The sequence below is a fragment of the Giraffa tippelskirchi genome, chromosome 13, assembly GCF_054371585.1.
Source record: "Giraffa tippelskirchi isolate mGirTip1 chromosome 13, T2T-mGirTip1v1.2.pri, whole genome shotgun sequence".
NCBI classification, from domain to species: domain Eukaryota; kingdom Metazoa; phylum Chordata; class Mammalia; order Artiodactyla; family Giraffidae; genus Giraffa; species Giraffa tippelskirchi.
Genome location: NC_137287.1, coordinates 49206924 through 49225989, shown reverse-complemented (window position 1 = coordinate 49225989; position 19066 = coordinate 49206924). Strand labels below are relative to the sequence as shown.

The window sequence follows — 19066 nt, the reverse complement described above, 5'->3', positions numbered from 1 at the left end:
CAGGAAGGAGACTGTTAGCTTAGGGCAAAGAAACATCTGCTCCATGAGACAAAAGAAAAAAAAGAGTCATACCACATTTTACATAATAAATGCTGTTTTGAAAGTTTCTCTGGAATTGATTTCCCATCTTAAATCATGCTTCAAACTTTCTTAGGAACTTCACTTTTTAGAAGAACCATTTTATTAATTTCTTGAGAGAAAGCAGGATTTCTTAAAAGTATGCTAACTGAAATGAGGCTGTCTTTATTCAAATCTTGGCTCCATCATTTAATAGCTTTGTGACTTTGGACCTATCTGCAAAACACACAAAATAATAGCAGCTATGACACAGGGTATTTATACAGATTAGATGTGAGAGAAGACAATTTCAAATACAGTATGGGAAATAAAATTCAATACTTAAAATATGACTATAATGTAAATATATGTTAAAATATAAAAATAATGTTAGTTATTATGCAAGAGATACTATGCATATAAAATGAAATTTGGAATACTATTGTTCTTACTGTGAGCCAGGTCTAGAGGACTAGGCACATTATTAGTACATTCAAAATAATTCATGATATATTAGATTAAAAGGATGGAATGAAAGCACTCCAGAGTGGGAGAGTTTCAAAGTAATTCAACTGAACTGTGAGACTAAATAGATACATAAACATAACTGAATTCTAAAATATTTTACTCTTATGTTTATCATATAATATTTTATCACCCGTCTTTGTTCTACAGGTGTAGGTTCTTATATTAAAATTTATCTTTAGTTTGAAATGTGGAGCTGAATGATTTTGTGAAATTAAATTGGGAATGAGTTCAATTTTAGGTTCCCAGAAACTCTGTTTATGGTCAGATGACTGTACTTCCCTTCCATTTAGTTTCATTGGGGGAAAAGTGGGTATTAATGCATTAAACACACTCTAAAATTTCAATGAATATTACATGACTACTTTATTCATCTATATGTACATTTATAAACAATGTCAGCCATCTGAGTTAAACAGAAAGTAAAACATCCAGGAGCAAAAAATATAGTTAAGTGTTGTGGAAGGGCTGTTGCACAATCCCTGCTATAAAATGTTATTATGAAATCCAGATGCCCTCACTCAGAGCCTTCCTGATTCATATTTATCACAGAATCTTTGCCTTACTTATTCTTCTGAACAGAATTGGAGCCATAAATAAAAACAATTTTGTAGTAAGCAAAGCCTGACATCCAAAGGAATATGGAACTTTGTGATCACATGGCTAATCACCCAGTCATTTCCTTCCTCCTTCTTTTATTCACTCCTCCTTCAAAGATTCTCTAATCACCTATGAAAATACCAGTTGCTTTTCTAGGCACTTGGTTTAGAGAAGCAGGTGGGGGAGATTCAAAGCAAAATAAGAAACAGACCTTTCTGTGTCAAGTTGCTCACAATCAAGTGGGCAAATTGTGTTCATAATGATTAGTGTCATCCAGAAAAGTAATGTTATAGTTTTAAGTCCTTGTGTTAAATGACCACAGAGAGTTGACTTTAATTTTGTTGTATTCTCATACTCATGCCCTGGATTGCTTTTTTAATTTCTGATTACTGCCTTTATTCTTCCCTGGATTTCCTTAGTCCTCTTTAATAGCATCTTTATTGTAACATAATCAGAATGCCCACTGACCCCTAGAGTCATTTAGAAAATTTTATCCTATTCATACTTATTTATCAGGTATATTGGTTAGTTTTTGCTGGGTAACAAGCCACCGTGAATTTTTATGGATTTAAAAAACAGTCATTTTATTTCTTATAATTCAGTGTTGGTGGTTGGGCAGGTTTCCTCATCTGGGATTTGTGGCCTCAGATGGTTGAAGTGATGGAAGCTTCTTACCTTATGGTATCTTATCTTTCTTAATCTTTCTAACATGGTAGTCTTAGGGTTCCAAAGAGAAAAAAGAAAGGAAACCCTAATATACAAGTGTTTTCTTGTATCTGACTTGCATCAGAGCAACCCACATGCCCAAACCCAGATCCAAGATCTATGTGGATAAATAGTTTTTCCACTCTTTTTTGGCTCTGCTGCACAGCTTGTGGGATTTCAGTTCCCACACCAGGGATTGAACCGAGAGCACAGCCCTGAATCCTAACCTAGGCCACGAGGGAACTCTTTAGTCTTTCTGTCTTGATGGAGAAGCTCCAAGGTCACAAGGCAAAGGGGCACTGTACAGACAGGGAAGGACTCTGTGGCTCTTTGTGTAGATTATCTACAGTGCCTGGAAAAGATGCAACCCAGAGGGAACAGCCCACCTCTTCAGTGAGAGTCTGTCTGCTGGAACTGGTTCCCTGGTCCCCAGTGAGGATGGATGCAAAGAGCGATGGAACATAAAGCCTTCAGAGTGGTTATGTGTCTCAAATGACAGAGTTTTGCCTTATTTGATTTACTCTCAACAAAATTAATTTAGGCCTATGAGAGTCATATTCAAAGACACGTGTGTTTCCATCTTTAGCCTGTCAGTGGTTGGAAGTGGTTCTCCTGATAGCTATGGATTTGAGTGAGGCAGGAGGGTTGTGGAGAGTGGTTTATGTTTTCACAAGCAAAATAATGACCTGCTTGTTTGTCCCATATAGTCTTCCAACCTCTCAAACATTATGTGTCCCATTTCCTAGTGCTGGGGTCCCCTGTATCCATTTCATGTAATAAATATCCTTGTCCTTTAAGACCCAATTCTCAGTGTTCTCTCCAGTAAGCCTCCCTGCCATTGTCTCCCCTGAGTATGCTTCATCTCAGCTGTCTCTAAATTCCTGTAAAATCCTATAGCGCTTGTGTTGAGTTATCTACCAACCTCTTTTACACTGCAGGATTTGAGTTCCTTAGTGTGCCTTATCCACTATCAAATCCAAGACAGTGTCTAGTCTACCAGAGACATGATGATATAACTGATAGATAATCCCTTGGGGAAGAGGAAGAAGATGATATTTGACCTGGTGCCCAAGTCTTTTCTCTTTGTATTGTTAATGTTCTATTTCATTTTCTCTCAAGTCATCAACATATGAGACCATCTTCATGTGTGGATTCCTCTGTCAATTGCTCCATTGCAGAGAAGTCAGAGAGGGAGGCATATATTCGTCTCACACAGTGTATACTGAACATCAAGTTGTATCACACATGTTTTACATGACAGAGGCGCAGCAGAAAACAAAAAGGCATAAAGCTGCTACTTTGGTGGAAGGATATACAAAACAAACACAAAAAAGTATATAAAATGTTAGATATCAAATATTGATGAGTTTTAGGTAGGGAAATAGAACAGGTGAGGAAAGAAATCTTAGCGATTGTGGTAAGCCATTTTGTGATGAGTAGCCAGGCAGGGCCTCTCACGTATGGTGACATGTGAACAGCAATTGACAGATGTTTAGGGAAGAACAGTTTGAACTGAGGGACTGGCGTATATAAAAGCCCTGAGATAGAATGGCCTCTCTGAGGAACGGGAAGAAGGTCCATGTGATTGAAGTCTAGTGAGTGTGAACAAGGAATAGGAGATGTGGGGAGAAAGTTTCAGGCTAGATCATGTAGGGCCTTGTGGCACGTGGCAGAGACTGGCATTTATCCTGGGGGAGATACGGGCTGCTGTTAGTAGAGAAAAAAGAACCAAAGGCTTTGAGAATTATATGGGTTTGGAGAGAGGCGTGAGAGAGGGAAGATGTGTGTCTCTGTGCTGTTTTTTCTCCCTTTCCACCAACACTGAACAGGTTTCACCCTGCTGCATTCCATGAAAAATCCACTCTCAAGACTGACTCTGTGCTAGTAAACCAGTGTCTGTGAAAATGTATATAATACTATTTGAACACACATTAAAATGCTTTCTGGCACCAGAAACAGATACATAACTCAAAGACAAAGACTATATAGGTGTTGTTGGTAATTCTTGCTATTTTAGTAGACAGAATCCCTTTAAAAGTGAGTCCCATAATTATGTATTGCTTTTATTCTAATTTATGTTTTCAAGAAGAATAGTTTTTAGAGTCTAGATGGTTTTACACAGTCTATGTTAGTTTTACAGGTCTACATAGCTGTGCTTAAATAGTTTTGGTAGAACCCAACTAAGTATATGTTATAAATAAAAATAAATAAGTAGCTGTTTAACTTAAAATGACCTTGTTGTCATATGGCTGGCCATGGGATGATGTACAGGGCTGAGTATTGACTTTCTGCATGAAAAACCAACTTGTATCGAGAGCTTTTTTTCACAAACTCATTTTTTAAAAAAGAAAGCTTTAAAGAGCAGAGAGTATTCTCTGTTAAGTGTGGTAGGAATATATTGAACATATATTTTTAATTTATTACAGAAGTAATATATTGTATTAAATGTATACAATATAGAAAATCTTAGAGTTCTTAGAAATGTCGTTGTAGTCACTTCATAGTGACATTTTTTAAATCAAGCCAAATCAGCCTTGTTATGAACATATTCGTTTATTTTTCAAGGTAATTTAGTCATAGCCAAATTATTGGTTTCATATGATTAATGTTGGGCTGTTGTGTGCATTGTTCAAAGAAAAAAATTGAGTTATCATATTTACTTGTATTGACTATCAGTAAATAAACCCTGATGCTTGCCCCTGTTTTCATGATGTAGTCTTCCCAGTACCAGAATCCATAGGACATTTAGCGATCAGCAGAGGTTAGAATGCTCTATAGCTGCTAACAGCATCAGTTTCTATTGTGAAACAGAAGAGTTCCTTCAATATGTAGGAAGCTGCATTGTTCAGAGAACAAGAACATTCTGCATACCTTATCTCTTCTACCTGGGGAGCCACCTGCAAAGTGAGACTGTAGGCCTGTCCATTTTCAGAGGGAAACTTCTTGAAATAGGGTTTGTGGGATTCTCTTCTGGTTTCACAGTAATTGATTGGTTGAACAGCTCTTGAAACTAGTCCTTCCCACTCTGAGTGCATTTTGCCACCAGACTGAGTCTGTGGGTCTTTTGTAATCATGAGCTATCTGGTAGATGTGTATGTTGATGGATATTTAAAATTAGCATAGAGTTTAGGGTTTGGGTTATGTTCCCTGTTTACTATGTATTTCTTGGTTGTAATTTCTATAGTCAGGAAATACATAGTATTAATAAGTAGGGGGAAAAATCCAAACCCTAAACTCTATGCTGTTTTCAAATACCCATCAACATATTCATCTAGTGGGTGGGGAATATCCCCTGGAGTAGAAAATGGCAACCCATTCCAGTCTTCTTTGCCTAGATGATTCCATCGACAGAGGAGCCTGGCGGACTACAGTCCATGGGGTCACAAAGAGTTAGATATAACTGAGTGAATTAGCACACACACACACAAATGCCTACAGTGGGGTTTATTAATAATTAAGTAGGGTGAGAATTCCAGCACAAGCTGGAATCAAGATTGCCAGGAGAAATATCAATAACCTCAGATAGGCAAATGACACCACCCTTATGGCAGAAAGCAAAGAACTAAAGAGCCTCTTGATGAAAGTGAAAGAGGAGAGTGAAAAAGCTGGCTTAAAGCTCAACATTCAGAAAATGAAGATCATGCCATCTGGTCCTATCACTTCATGGCAAATAGACGGGGAAACAGTAGCTGACTTTATTTTCTTGAGCTCTAAAATCACTGCAGATGGTGACTGCAGCCATGAAATTAAAAGACGCTTACTCCTTGGAAGAAAAGCTATGACTAACCTAGACAGCATATTAAAAAGCAGAGACATTACTTTGCCAACAAAGGTCCGTCTAGTCAAAGCTGTCGTTTTTCCAGTAGTCATGTATGGATGTCAGCGTTGGACTATAAAGAAAGCTGAGTGCCAAAGAACTGATGCTTTTGAACTGTGGTGTTGGAGAAGACTCTTGAGAGTCCCTTGGACTGCAAGGAGATCCAACCAGTCCATCCTAAAGGAAATCAGTCCTGAATATTCATTGGAAGGACTGATGCTAAAGCTGAAGCTCCAATACTTTGGCCTCCTGATGTGAAGAACTGACTCATTTGAAAAGATCCTGATGCTGGGAAAGATTGAAGGTGGGAGGAGAAGGGGACGACAGAGGATGAGATGGTTTGATGGCATCACCAACTCGGACATGAGTTTGAGCAAGCTCCGGGAGTTGGTGATGGACAGGGACGCCTGGTGTGCTGCAGTCCATGGGATTGCAAAGAGTTGGACAGGACTGAGCGACTGAACTGAACTGAGGGTGAAAATAGAATTAACCTATAAACACATATGGACTATGTCTCCACCTATAAGCTTTCACACTTTTCTTGTAAATGTTTTGCTGAAGAAGTGTTCTTATTTAGCATATGAGGAGGTTATTGTGGCTGCAGTGGAAGAGACTTATTCACTTGTGCAGGCGTGAATGCTCAGTCATGTCCAGTTCTTTGCAGCTTCAGAATATAATATATTACATGAAAAGTGAAAGGGAAGTCACTCATTTGTGTCTGACTCTTTGTGACCCTATGGACTGTGGCCTGCTAGGCTCCTCTGTCTATGGGATTTTACAGGCAAGAATACTGGAGTGGGTTGCCATTTCCTTCTCCAGGGGATCTTCCAGACTCAGGGTCCAAACTCGGTTGTCCCACACTGCAGGCAGACTCTTTACCATCTGAACTACCAGGGAATCCCAATATACTGCATACTATGCAGAGAACTAGAAATAGATCTTGAGCTATTACATTTAGACCTGCTGAGGTCTAGTTTACAACAACATCCACAATATGCAGCGAGAGTCAAAGTCTAAGAACGTGTCTAGGAGATAATGAGTCACAGCTTCATGGAGAGAGGATCCAAATCAGCTAATAAAACATCCAGAAAACTAAGTTAGGGAAAGGTCGAGTAGGAGGGAATTTTCCTGTGCCATCAGCACCTCCTGTAGACCTTCCATTTCCTGGGATCTCTTTGGTCATCTATTCAGGAGGGCTTTGTGGCATCTTCCTGGGCTCAGGGATGTACATCAAGCAGAGTCTTCAGTTTCTAGTCCATGAGTCTAAGAATGAGTATGCGGACGTGGTAAGATTGCAGAGGAGTGCTCTGTAAACTTCAGGACTTGCTTTTCATTTGCCAGGGAACGTTGTGACTTCCCACCTGTTTGTAATGACAGTCATTTTACATATTGCCAAATAATGGGCTTCTGCTATTGATAATATCAGATGAACTTTACACCTTTCCTGGAATATGTGAATTTGAAATCTTAAGATAGCAGATTCAGCAGACACAGATACAGAGAGACCAGACATTTCTGTGTTGAATTGTCACTCAACTCATAGATGAAGGTATTAGGAGACAGAAAGGATTGTAAAGCTGAAGTTAATATCGACGGTTGAATTAGAATTTATCTTAAAAATATTGGTTTGCTTCATTGCATGCTACACAGACCTTAACCATGTTTCTTTCTGATCCTTTGTGAAATGAAAATGCCAATACAGAATGAACTGTTTTGATAAACTGCCTCCCAATTTTAGAGTATATTTAAAGTTAATCCTTAAGAACTAATATGCAACGATGCCATTTTCCTTTTATTTTTATGAGCCTCTCTTTTATATCCCACTGCTTATCTGATTTGAAAATGGTTGTAATATTTGGAGAAAGTTAATATTGAGTCATGCCAAAACCTTAATAAACTTAGTCTTGAATTAATATTTCAGGCTCATGGGGGATTTCTGTGTGCTAAGATAGATTTTAATATTACAGAAATGTAATAGTGACCTTTCCATAAAACCTTAATAAAATTACTTTGTGATATAAACTGCAGAAGGGACGAGAACTTTCTTGAATAAGGGTATGCGTGATTTATCTGTATTTCATGGTTTATGTTATATCTCATTTCTTCATATCACTTGTGTTTTTCTTTCCCTTAAGCCAAACAACAGTCATTTCCATAATTTAAATAGAGAACAGAACACAGAATTTTCAAAGACATGTTTTTCCTTTGCATCAGTGTCATTTAACTGCTGCAGAGGTGCTTGTTGTCCTCATAATTCTATTAGTTTCTAGGTCATTAAAAGAAGTTAGCAAGATAAAAAATTTTACCCATAAGTTTCAGTTATTTAATGTCAGAAATACAATTTGGGAGTGGCATGTCACTTTAGCAGTAAAGCAGTGTAGAAGGGCTCCTGACATGTGTTGACTGAGGACACTGTATTCAGTTTATAAAATTAAAATGATGAATATTTGGCAAAATAACTGTAACTTCCTAAAATCAAAATGTTGACTGATATCCTGAAATTGAAACTCTTTGTTTCCCAGAGACTAGCAAACAGATGACCAAAAATGACCAAAGTCCGAAATCCACAGCTTGACTTCATATTTTTTGCCAGCTCTAGTTTAGGGTAGTAAAACCAAATCTTAATAAGTATAGCAAGTATGAATCATTATTTTGAAAACTGCTTTTTGTGGTCCCCTGGATGGCTTGACCCAAGAATCTCTTGAAAGGCCACCAAACAAGGGCAAAATGATGGCTTTTAAAGAGTAGAAAGTTTTGCTTTTTATTACCTTCAAGACCATTTGCACTGCAAAATTGAATGGACGTTTCCCAAAACAATCAATCACTGTGTATCTGTTTATCAGTTGGATTTTAACCCATAGTCTTGTGCAGGATAAACACCAAAAACCATTTCATTGCAAACTTGAAGTGAATAGACTTCTTTGGGTCAGAGGAATTTGGAGAGACTTGACAGTGCATAGTGACAGGGACTAACCCAACTTTAGTTTCTGAAAATAAAATATTAGAGGGACATTTAATCCCATCTCATCCAGTGCAACAATCCCATTATAACCTCCAAGAACAGAGCAACAACTAAATCCTTGAGTGATTAGAAGTGTCTACTCTGAAACTGCTCACTTCATTGTAAAATAATTCTTATTTTCCTGAGGTTGATTTAAAATCGACATTTCTGAGACCACTGATCTTTGATATAGCAATTTTACTCTGAATGAACACAGAATGTTTAAATTGCTCCCTCTTCCGCATGGGTGATTTTCAAAACATGTTATGAGTCAGAAAGAGGATGCGATGGGTATTGGATGAGCTATTCAGTCATAATGGGTTCTATCCCACCTCCGACAGTAGGACTCAGTTCACTAGTTCTTGACCTCTGTTTTCACCCAGTTACAGAAGAGCTTTGGAGAGGGAACTGGGAACCCACTCCAGTATTCTTGCCTAGAGAATCCCGTAGACAGAGGAGCCTGGTGGGCTGCTGTCCATGGGGTCGCACAGAGTCAGATGTGACTGAAGCAACTTTGCATGCATGCATGCATTGGAGAAGGAACTGACAATCCACACCAGTGTTCTTGCCTGGAGAATCCCAGGGACGGAGGAGCTTGGTGGGCTGCCATCTATGGGGTTGCCTACAGTTGGACACGACTGAAGTGACTTAGCAGCAGCAGCAGCACAGAAAAGCTTAAATTAACTCTGAATAGACTGGAATTTTCTTTCATCACTTGTTGCTTAAATATAATGACTTCCTTCACCAGCTCTCTATGTTGTTGATGTGCTTCCTAAAATTGTGGTACAGAAATATAGAAAATACTCCAAGCAATGGTGGGATCCAAATGAGTTTGCTCAGATGGTTGTATCCCTTAATTGAAGTCCTCTCTGAGACTGCATTAAAATATAAACCATTACCTCTTCACCATTAGCTCTCTAAGGTTGGAGTTTAAAAGAGGTCAGATGCTCTTTTTTTTTTTTTTTAAATAAATTTATTTATTTTAGTTGGGGGCTAATTACTTTACAATATTGTAGTAGTTTTTGCCATACATTGACATGAATCAGCCATGGGAAGATGCTCTTCATATAAAAGAAAGCTACTTTGTTTTTAAGAATAAGCAAAAACAAAACCCTTCATGAAGATCTTTGTGTTACTCACTTTTCCATGAATCTTGGTAGCTTGACCCATTCTTCCAAGCAGTCGTTTTGTAACAGTGAAGCTAGAAGAGCGGTGGAGTTATGGTCTTACCTTAGGAGGCCACTGATAAAGGGAGTGAAGTCCTGGGGAGGAGGAAATGGTGGTGATAGCACAGGGTTGCCATGAGGGGAGACCTGTGGAAAGAGGGTCATGTACAGACTGCTACGTTTAAAATGGATAACCAACGAGGACCTCCTGGACAGCACAAGGAACTCTGCTCAGTGTGATGTAATAACCTAATTGGGGAAAGAATTTGATAAAGAATAGATACATGTATATGTATAACTGAATCACTTTGTTGTGGAACTGAAACTAACACAACATTGTTAATCAACTAACTACTTCCATATAAAATAATTTTTAAAAAAATTTTAATTAAGAAAAGAGGATCAGTAGAGTATAGGGTGAAGATGGGAAGTTAAGAAAGACCAGGACCAAGATAAGGACACTGAGTTTGAAGACTAATAGGGTCCAGCTACTCAAAAAGGCATTTTGGGAAGAATAAGTGGGTAGATTCCATATTTTAAGATATTTATGTTGAGTTGATAGGTAGGAAATAGTAATGGTGAGCATCTTTTTATTATTTAAGGAAAATTGGCCATGGGAGGGTCTAATATAGGTGGTCAAAATGTACATTAATAGTAAACCTTTCTCTCTTTAAAACTTCAGGACATGATAACTGATTTAGTGACAGTGGGTGTTTTGTACACAGAACCTGATGTAATTTATCATTCATGTAATGATCATAATTGAATCCCATTTCCTCTCCCATTTTACCTGGGGAGTTGGTTTCAATTAGAGCAGAATAAAAATAAAAATATATATAATGGCTTACTCAACACTTATGATTTCATCCAAGTTAAATATAGGCAACCACATTAATTCTGTTAAAATGCCCACTACAAATATTCCAAAATAGCATCATATGCCAGTAAATGTCCTGTACCCAGTGACTAGATCCTGATGTTTTGATCAAAATGTTTTCTCCATTGCATTTAGAACACTGCTCTAAAAGCAAAACTAAGAATTAAAGACACAGTGACCTTTTTAGAGTTAAAATTCTTTTATGACAGCATTAAAAAACAAAGAAACTTACATTCATTTTGCTTTTGGATGATATTTTTATTTACTGTTTTTGAAGCTGCTCTAACAAGGATCTCTGTCATTAGCTAAGTTCTAAGTAGGAAACTGTTGGATAATGATCTTGACTTAGGCATCTCCTTTGTGGAAACAATTCTTATTTTTGGTTTAACTACCTCTCATTAAAACAGCTTAATTACAATCCCAGGAAAAGACGACTTTCCCTCATCTTGGTCAGAGGCCATATCTTCATTGTTTTTACTGAATTTAAGGAACTTTCATCATGAGAACCAAGGTCAGAAAGAGAATTTAAAGTCAAAAGGTGTAAGTTCTGGTTCTACCATCATATGTGCTGTGCTAAGTTGCTTCAGTCGTATCCGACTTTTGCAACCCTATGGACTGTAGCCTGCCAGGCTTCTCTGTCCATGGGATTCTCTAGGCAAGAATACTGGTGTGGGGTGCCATTTCCTTCTCCAGGGGATCCTCCCCACCTAGGGATTGAACCGGTGTCTCTTAAGTCTCCTGCACTGGCAGGGTGGGTTTAGCACTAGCGCCCCCTGGGAAGCCCACATGAGGGAGGCTTGACTTTCAGAAGTCTGCTTTGCACATCTTGCAGTTGGGTTATGATTTCTTACTTAAAAAGAGGCTGTGAACATGCTTGATAAAATGTGAGCCATTACGTAGATGCTGGTGCCCTGGCTGTGAGAGTTGAGTGAAGCTTGGCGAGTTGGCGGGGGAGCCCCCAGCTGCTCCCTCAGAGCTGAGTGCTGGCAGTGGCCACTTCGGTCTCTTGTTATGGCAGGAAGTCCAGCCTCTCTCGCCTAATAAGGGTGTCAGCCTCCTCCTTTCCAGGTCAGGTCGCTGACTTCTTTCTTTAAAACTTGCCTGGAATTTTGTGTAGCATTTCAGAAAATGCTGGGTCAAACTTTACCCCTTAAGAAACAAAATAATTGATTGCAGACACAGGGACCCAAGCAGTTTTCAGCAACTTTGCTTATTAGTGCTGACAACTAGGGGAACCCAGGGCTTGTCTGACCAAGAGGCCGGGAATTTAGTTACAAAAGCTCTGTATTGTCTCTCTTTTCCCAGCCTGCCAATATGGCTTGAATTAGAAATTAGCAACATTTACTAAAATAAAATACGACATGAACTCTTGGGAATCGCTTCTCATCCAACTTCTCTGACCTCTGATATCCTTCCCATTGCCTCTGGGCTTTGTTAGACTGAGGGATGTTTTTCAGTTCCTATATAAGCAATGGAATCGGACACACTTTAATCCCACAAGAGCACATATGGTATGAAAGGAACAATTATTTGAAGGCCGTTGACCTTACCAGAATTGCGCAAGCATTTGGCATCTTGAAAGTCTGCTTTGATACTGAAGAGCTGTTCTAGAAATGTCACCATGTCATTACCCTGTCAGTTGCTCCTCAATACACAATAGTAATGCATTGTTTTTCAACTTACTTGGAGCCATCTGAATGTGGCTTTCATTTTAAGAAATAAAATAATATTTCAGGAAGGACATGTATGGTTCTTAAGTAACATCTGTATGCATATGGAGCCCAAATAATGTTTAATCTTACTCATTGAGGCTAGAAGGAATCAGAAAAATGATTGTTTCAGTCTCTAGTTTCTACAGGAAGTGAAGGGGCTTCCTCAAGGTCACACAAGTAGTTGGACAGAGCTGGGAAGGAATCCAGGTCATCTGTCTCTGATCGCCCTGTTGTTTCCATTCCAGTTAGCTGAAGAGGTCATATTAATTTTAATATTCATCATGGAAACAATGTAATATATAATTAAAGTCAGACCCTTTTTTAGGCTGTGGCCAAATTATTTATACAGCCATAATTTTGGATCATTCAAATTCACTTTTTTAATGTCACCTCAGAAGACCTGTTTCAAATTGTGTGAACATCGGTGCTGGTATTTCTTAGGCAAATGGTGGTGATAAAAATGAAACATTCAGTGTCCTGCTGGCGTGTTGAACAAAGCCGAAGACAGCACACATTCTGATACGTATGCCTGATTTTTATGTGCGTTCTCACATAAACTGATGCACACGTTAAGGTTCCTGCCTCACTGGAAATGATGTTTCATTATATGATTCTGCACTTGGGAAAAAGGAAAACAAAAACCTTTAACTCTTTTTCTGTAAAATGAACTGAGGTTATTAATGATTTTGCTTCTTTTTGCTTTCAGACTGTACTTTTCAGCAGTACTGTTGCTTTTCAGACTGCTTTCAGACTGTATAAACACACACACACACACACACACAAAACCAAGAGGCAAGGTTTGAGGATTTTGGAAAGAATTTGCAGGAATAGAAAAAAATAAAATCAACCTCCTTAAGTTTCATGAATTTTTTTCTCACTATCTCTATTTTATTAGTTTCATCTCTAGCCTTAGTTTAAGTTTTTGAAGAATGGAGGTGGAAGAGTTTTGAACATGTAAATAAGGAGATAACTGAATTTGAGATTTGAAGTTTCTTTAAGTTATAGCTCTTCAACCACAGGATTTTTTCAGGTTGTGTAGTACCTCTGTATGTATGAACATATAAAAGTTAGTTAATTTTTGGTACCTCTTAGCTCACAACCTAGCAAAAATATTTGATTTTCTCCTTTTATGGTCTGGACTCAGTTCCAGGATACATGGCCTTATACTTTATCCTCATCTTATGACTCTTGTCTAATAATAGCAAAGACCTATTAATAAAATCACTTGGAGAATGTTTAACTGTCAGGAATTTTGATTAAATTTGAGCCCATTGTCTGTGTATGTTTATTTTAATAAGAAAATTGTTTTTAAAATAAAGGATTCTTCAGGCTCTTGAATATGTGCCTGCTCCTAGTCCAAAAATTTCCCTGTTTTTTGTGAAGTCCTGTCTTGCCGTCTGTAGACTTATTCCATACACATGCCTGAGGCAACATTCAATAGATTATTCAAGTGAAGATAAAATAAAAATCTTTCCTTTGAAATATGCAGATAATTAAGGCAAAGCCAGGCCTCTAAAGAGAGCTTTCTTCTCCCTTGACACATGTGATTTGTATTGGTAATGTTTTGCCTAATAATTGTTGCAGAACCAGTCCAAGGGCAAATGAAGGGCAAAGTATTGAGGACTGGGCGTCAGAGAGAAGACCTTATGAAGCACCCGGGGGGCCTCCTCTAAAGAGGGCACCTCTGTGGATAAGAAAACCACACAGCCACACACCATGAGTTCCTGTCCAGGACGTGGTCCGATGTTGGATGACCCAGAGGCCAATCTGAACAGGCCTCGAGGGGAATCAGTGGTCAGAGGTCTGAGCTAAGGATGGGGCCCAGCAGACAGGGCATTGAGATGTACAGCCTGGAAGTCATGCTGGGCCCCACCAGGCTGTAGAACCAGGTGAATATGGAAACTTATTCTCAGGCTGGGTCCCAGTGGGGGAGCAGGGGGGGAGCAGGGTATGAGAAGGGAACAAGAGAGTGAAAATAGCATTTCAAGATCTTAGAGGGTAGAGCAGGTATACACAAAGATGGTACCAATGTGTGCATTTGGGTAACAGGAAAAGAGTTTATTGTCCTCTGCCATGGTTGTTCTTCAGGTTCCTCCCCAGAATAAAATATTCATTCTTTTATTCATCCAGTGTTTACTGAGTGCCCCCTGTAGCTGGACACTATAGAGAACAGCAAACAAGGTTGGCCTTCCCAGGTTTCCTCCTGTAGTGAAGATACAGATAAAGAACAGCTCTGTCCAGTGTAGCATGGTGTGTCTGCAAAGAGAACCATACAGAAATGAAGTGAAGATACAGAAATGGCATGTAACCCAGTTTCTTTTACTGATACCTAAAGAATAACCAGAACTAACCAAATTTAGGAGAGAGATTCAAGAATGAGAAGGATGGAAAAACATGCAAAAGGCTCAGTGTATCTGAATCAAGTCTGATGAAACCAGAGAGAAGGATAGAAGGGGGGAAATGACACCTTTGGAGCATCTTTGGAGACGCTGGGTTTTTTCATGTAGCCAAAGGCATTTCTTCTAGACCCTCATGTTTAAACATGATCTTTCTCCTCAGCTCTTTTAGTAATTGTGGCTTTAAACAAACAAACAAACAAAAAAAAGGTTTTTTAAAGGCTGAGTTTGCTGGCTTAATCTTTATCCAAGTTTTTCTTTCTGAGTTCTTAGGAGAAATGTTAGTATTATCAGTTTATTGTTGTCAGGGACCATAAAGTTTTGGGCCCAAAGAAGGAAGTCCTTAAACTTACTTGTTAAATACTGCAGTGTCTACATTGTAGATTAAACAGATGATGTGTTGGCTGTTCAGTAGCGTCATCCTTTATTTGCTTTCTTCAAGACACCTCTCACCCTAACTGGCTTATTCAGGCTTAACCCTGAAGGATGAGGCTCGGAAAAAATGGTTGAGCAATTACCCATCTATTTTAGGTCTTTATTTTCTACTTCTGCTCTAGGTTGGAAAGCACATGCCGGGACCCAGAAACTCCATGGCCTGGATTTTCCGTGGCCTTCTTGAGAGAATTGTGCATTCTAGACAAAGGAACTGTCTGTATTACTTACTTGAGCTTAAGTCCCAAATGCCTAGCTGGTTTCTTTCCCTTGTAAGCCGACCTGGGCCATAGGTAAAAAGCAAAAGAACTTTTCCCCCTTCTTTTTTCTTTTTTTGCCCTTTTTCTCTTGATGAAGACTTGACCCAAGGCAGTTGTTCTCAGACTTGAGCTAATATCAGAACCACCTGGTCACTTGGATACACCATGGATTTCTGCACCTGGCCTTCCTAACGGATTTTCTGATTCAAAAGATCTGGGTGGGGCCTGAGATTTCTGCATTTCTAATAGATTCCAGATGACGTCTGCTCCCTGGGTACCATGCTTAGAGAACCACTGATTAAAGGCAAGCTCTTAGGGCAACACCTTTGATCTTTGCCTTATGCTCCTGGCTGGAGTCCCCCGGGGACTTGAGTCCCCACCTTGACTATCCAAATCTTAGCATCAATAGCTCAAAGGGTGTTCCAGTTAGGAAGAAACTAAGGCTGAAGGAGAGGTCAACCCAAGCCTTCCATGATCTTAGTTCCCACTCTGTACACCTGGGCTCTCCAAGTACAAAGCCCCAGACTTGTCTTAGCTGATCAATTAAGAACACTGTGAAACAAGATTCAAGAGAGAGAATTATTTCTGTAATCAAACTATGACTTCCACCTAAAACTGTACCTAATCTGTCATGTTGTCATTTTGTTTCCTGCTTCCTCAGACCTTATCCGAACCCTTGTTGTGAAAGTGAGAAAGGCTGAACACTCCCCAAATGTTATTATAGCTCACGGCTCATATCTGCTACTCTGGGGGGTGGGGGTGGGGTGAATATTCATGGTTGAACTATTCACATCTACCATACATTCTATTCGTTCTGGTCTTGAAAACAGGGACAAATTCTTCTCCTCTTGAAAGAGGGTTGGTGGGGATGTGGAGAATCCAGTCACTTATTGATATATATCCCAGGTTTGATGAGTTGTCTTACTTCTCAGGACTGACTGTTGTATTTCTCAGGGCTCTTGACGTTAACTCTGTTTATCTCAAATACTCAGTAGTAATAAAATACTTTCTGCTGTTTGCTGTACTACCTTAGTCAATAAAAACAGAGGTACTTTATATCAGAAGCATAAAAGAAATAAGATGTCTTTACTTTGCAAAATTTTTATGTTTACCAAAAAAGTCTTACTAAGACAGTTGTGTTATTCCATTAAGTCAGAGAAAAAAAAACAGTTAAATTGTATCTCCCTCTCACCTGGAAACAAATCTTGATTTATCTTGCATCCTGTCAAACAAAATCTTTTTACAGACATGTCTATAATTCACTGCCACAAAAATCATGATATGTTTCTGGAAGATCATACAGAATATCGTTAAGCCAAGGGCTTACTAAACATTGAGGAATTGACACCTCAGAAGGCTCACACACTTGCTGCTCTGAACCTCTGTCATGGAGTTTTCGGTCACCAGTATTGGCTCCTAAGCTCGGGCATGGGGCTGAGTCCTTCAGAGAAACTTAACCACAAGAGAAGAGGTGAATAGCAAGACACTCTCAGGGCAGAGAACATCAGTTATAAACAACTAGTTTTATCATAATTTCATCCACTTTACACATTCAAGAGGATCTTGGAGGGCTGGCGTATGAACCCAACAGATGTTTCCAAGGGAATTGCTGCAGGCAAAAAAACAACAGCCAATCTTTTGAAACAAATCAGTTATTTTCTTGGGAAACTATATACTTCATCATATTCCAGTTGCCTTAAAACCTGGTCATTACAGAAGGATTTATATTTTAACAGCTATTCATTATCTTCAAATGAAATCAACCCTAAATATCCCATCTAAACAAGCATCTTTTAGACATGTTTTGTAAAATTCTGATTTAATGAACCCTATGCTATAATTATAAACATCAATATCACCTAATTAAATTGAGAAAGACAATTCATTTTAACATTTTTTTCATTTATTTTGTGATTATTAAATTTTAAGAAAGTGACATTTGTCTCTTTCGTAAGTATGATTAATGTTGAGGCAGGGGAGATAGAGATCAAAGTGGATATTTGCTGTTTTTATCTTAGTCCTATTCAATTTGTGTCTTTTACAAATACCTGGAAATTCTATGTTTTTATATCTTTATGATGAATTTAATAGATGTAAAGGCCTTAGGTTTCTTGTAGTTTAGAATTCCTTAAAGGCTAAACTCAGTATCACCATAATCTGCTTTATTTCCAAATATAAGTGTCATAGAAGTTCCAGAGTTAATACCCAAGCTTCAGTCATTATTATTAAGTAACTCCTTCCTCAGAATCAGGTATAACTGGTATGTGTGAGGCTCCTGATGTACAGTTAAGATCCTAAATCTTGAAAGGAAAAGGAGAATGTTTTACAGCTTTATTTATTAGTCTCTTCCTGCTATTTATTCTTGCCAGAAGTTCTGGTGGAAAACATGGAAATTATTTAAAAATTGACTTACGTGAGAAAAACAAGATTTTTTTAATGTCATCTCTTTACTTTTAAGAACATTTTTCTTGACTATAAAAATTATAGTCACTCTAAATATTTTAAAATACAGAATGTATTAAAGAAAATAAAAATCACCTAAAATTCAGTCACTGCAATATGTAACTACTGTTTTTATTTTGGTGTATATTTTGCTTGTTTTTTTCTACTATTAAAGTGTGTGGTTTTTTGTGTGAGGAATATGTATTAAAATATAAGACATAAAAATTTGAATCATACTTACAAACTATTTTGTAAGCAGCCTTTTTGCTTGCTTAATGATATGTTGAGAACATTTGTATTTGCTTGACAAGAGTTGTGAATATTTTTGGAAACTCTTCTAAATATATTCTTGTTCAGCAAAGAACAATTCATTGAAAGCATTATTTTTAATGGACATAGAATACTTAAATACTATTGTATATTTAACCAATTGCTTATTGTTGCTCATATAAAGATAATTTTTTTCTCCCATAAATAGCAGAACAGGGAGAATGTATTTTTATACATAGATTTTATATACATTTTCAAGCCTATAGAAATGTATGATAAGTTGTTTTTCATCAAACTATACAAGAATTCTCTTACCTCCAACCCTCAACAGCATTGCCTATTATCATATTCTTTGTCCTGCACCCTTTATATGCTTTTTGAAAATGTTATTTAATGGCTTGATGAAAACGGAGATATTTTTAGCAAATAGGGAAATTGTCATTAATGATGCAATATATCAGTGTCAGATTAAATTCTTACTTGAAGTAAAGCCATTTATTAAAGGCTCTGAATCATCTGCTGTAGCTGCCCATCTGTTTTTAGAAATAAAAGGATTACCTTATTTGAAGACTGAAGAATAGGGCATTGAAATATGCTTAACAGATTCAACTAAGAGACCTTTTGAATTCTGGAAAACAGCCTTGATTGTTGTCAACATGGGTTCATTTAAGGCCATGGGTTATTTGGTTTGATGGGATTTATATGGTTGGATAGGACTTTCCTGGTGGCTCAGACGGTAAAGCGTCTGCCTACAATGCGGGAAACCCCGGTTCAGTCCCTGGGTTGGGAATATGCTCTGGAGCAGG

The 19066-nt window shown here is 38.1% G+C and overlaps 1 protein-coding gene across 7 annotated transcripts in view; it reads left to right on the top strand.

Annotated features, from left to right (window-relative positions):
- Nucleotides 1-19066, top strand: part of PLCB4 (phospholipase C beta 4) — a 478321-nt gene that overhangs the window by 255759 nt on the left and 203496 nt on the right. The gene's annotated exons all lie outside the window — the stretch shown is intronic.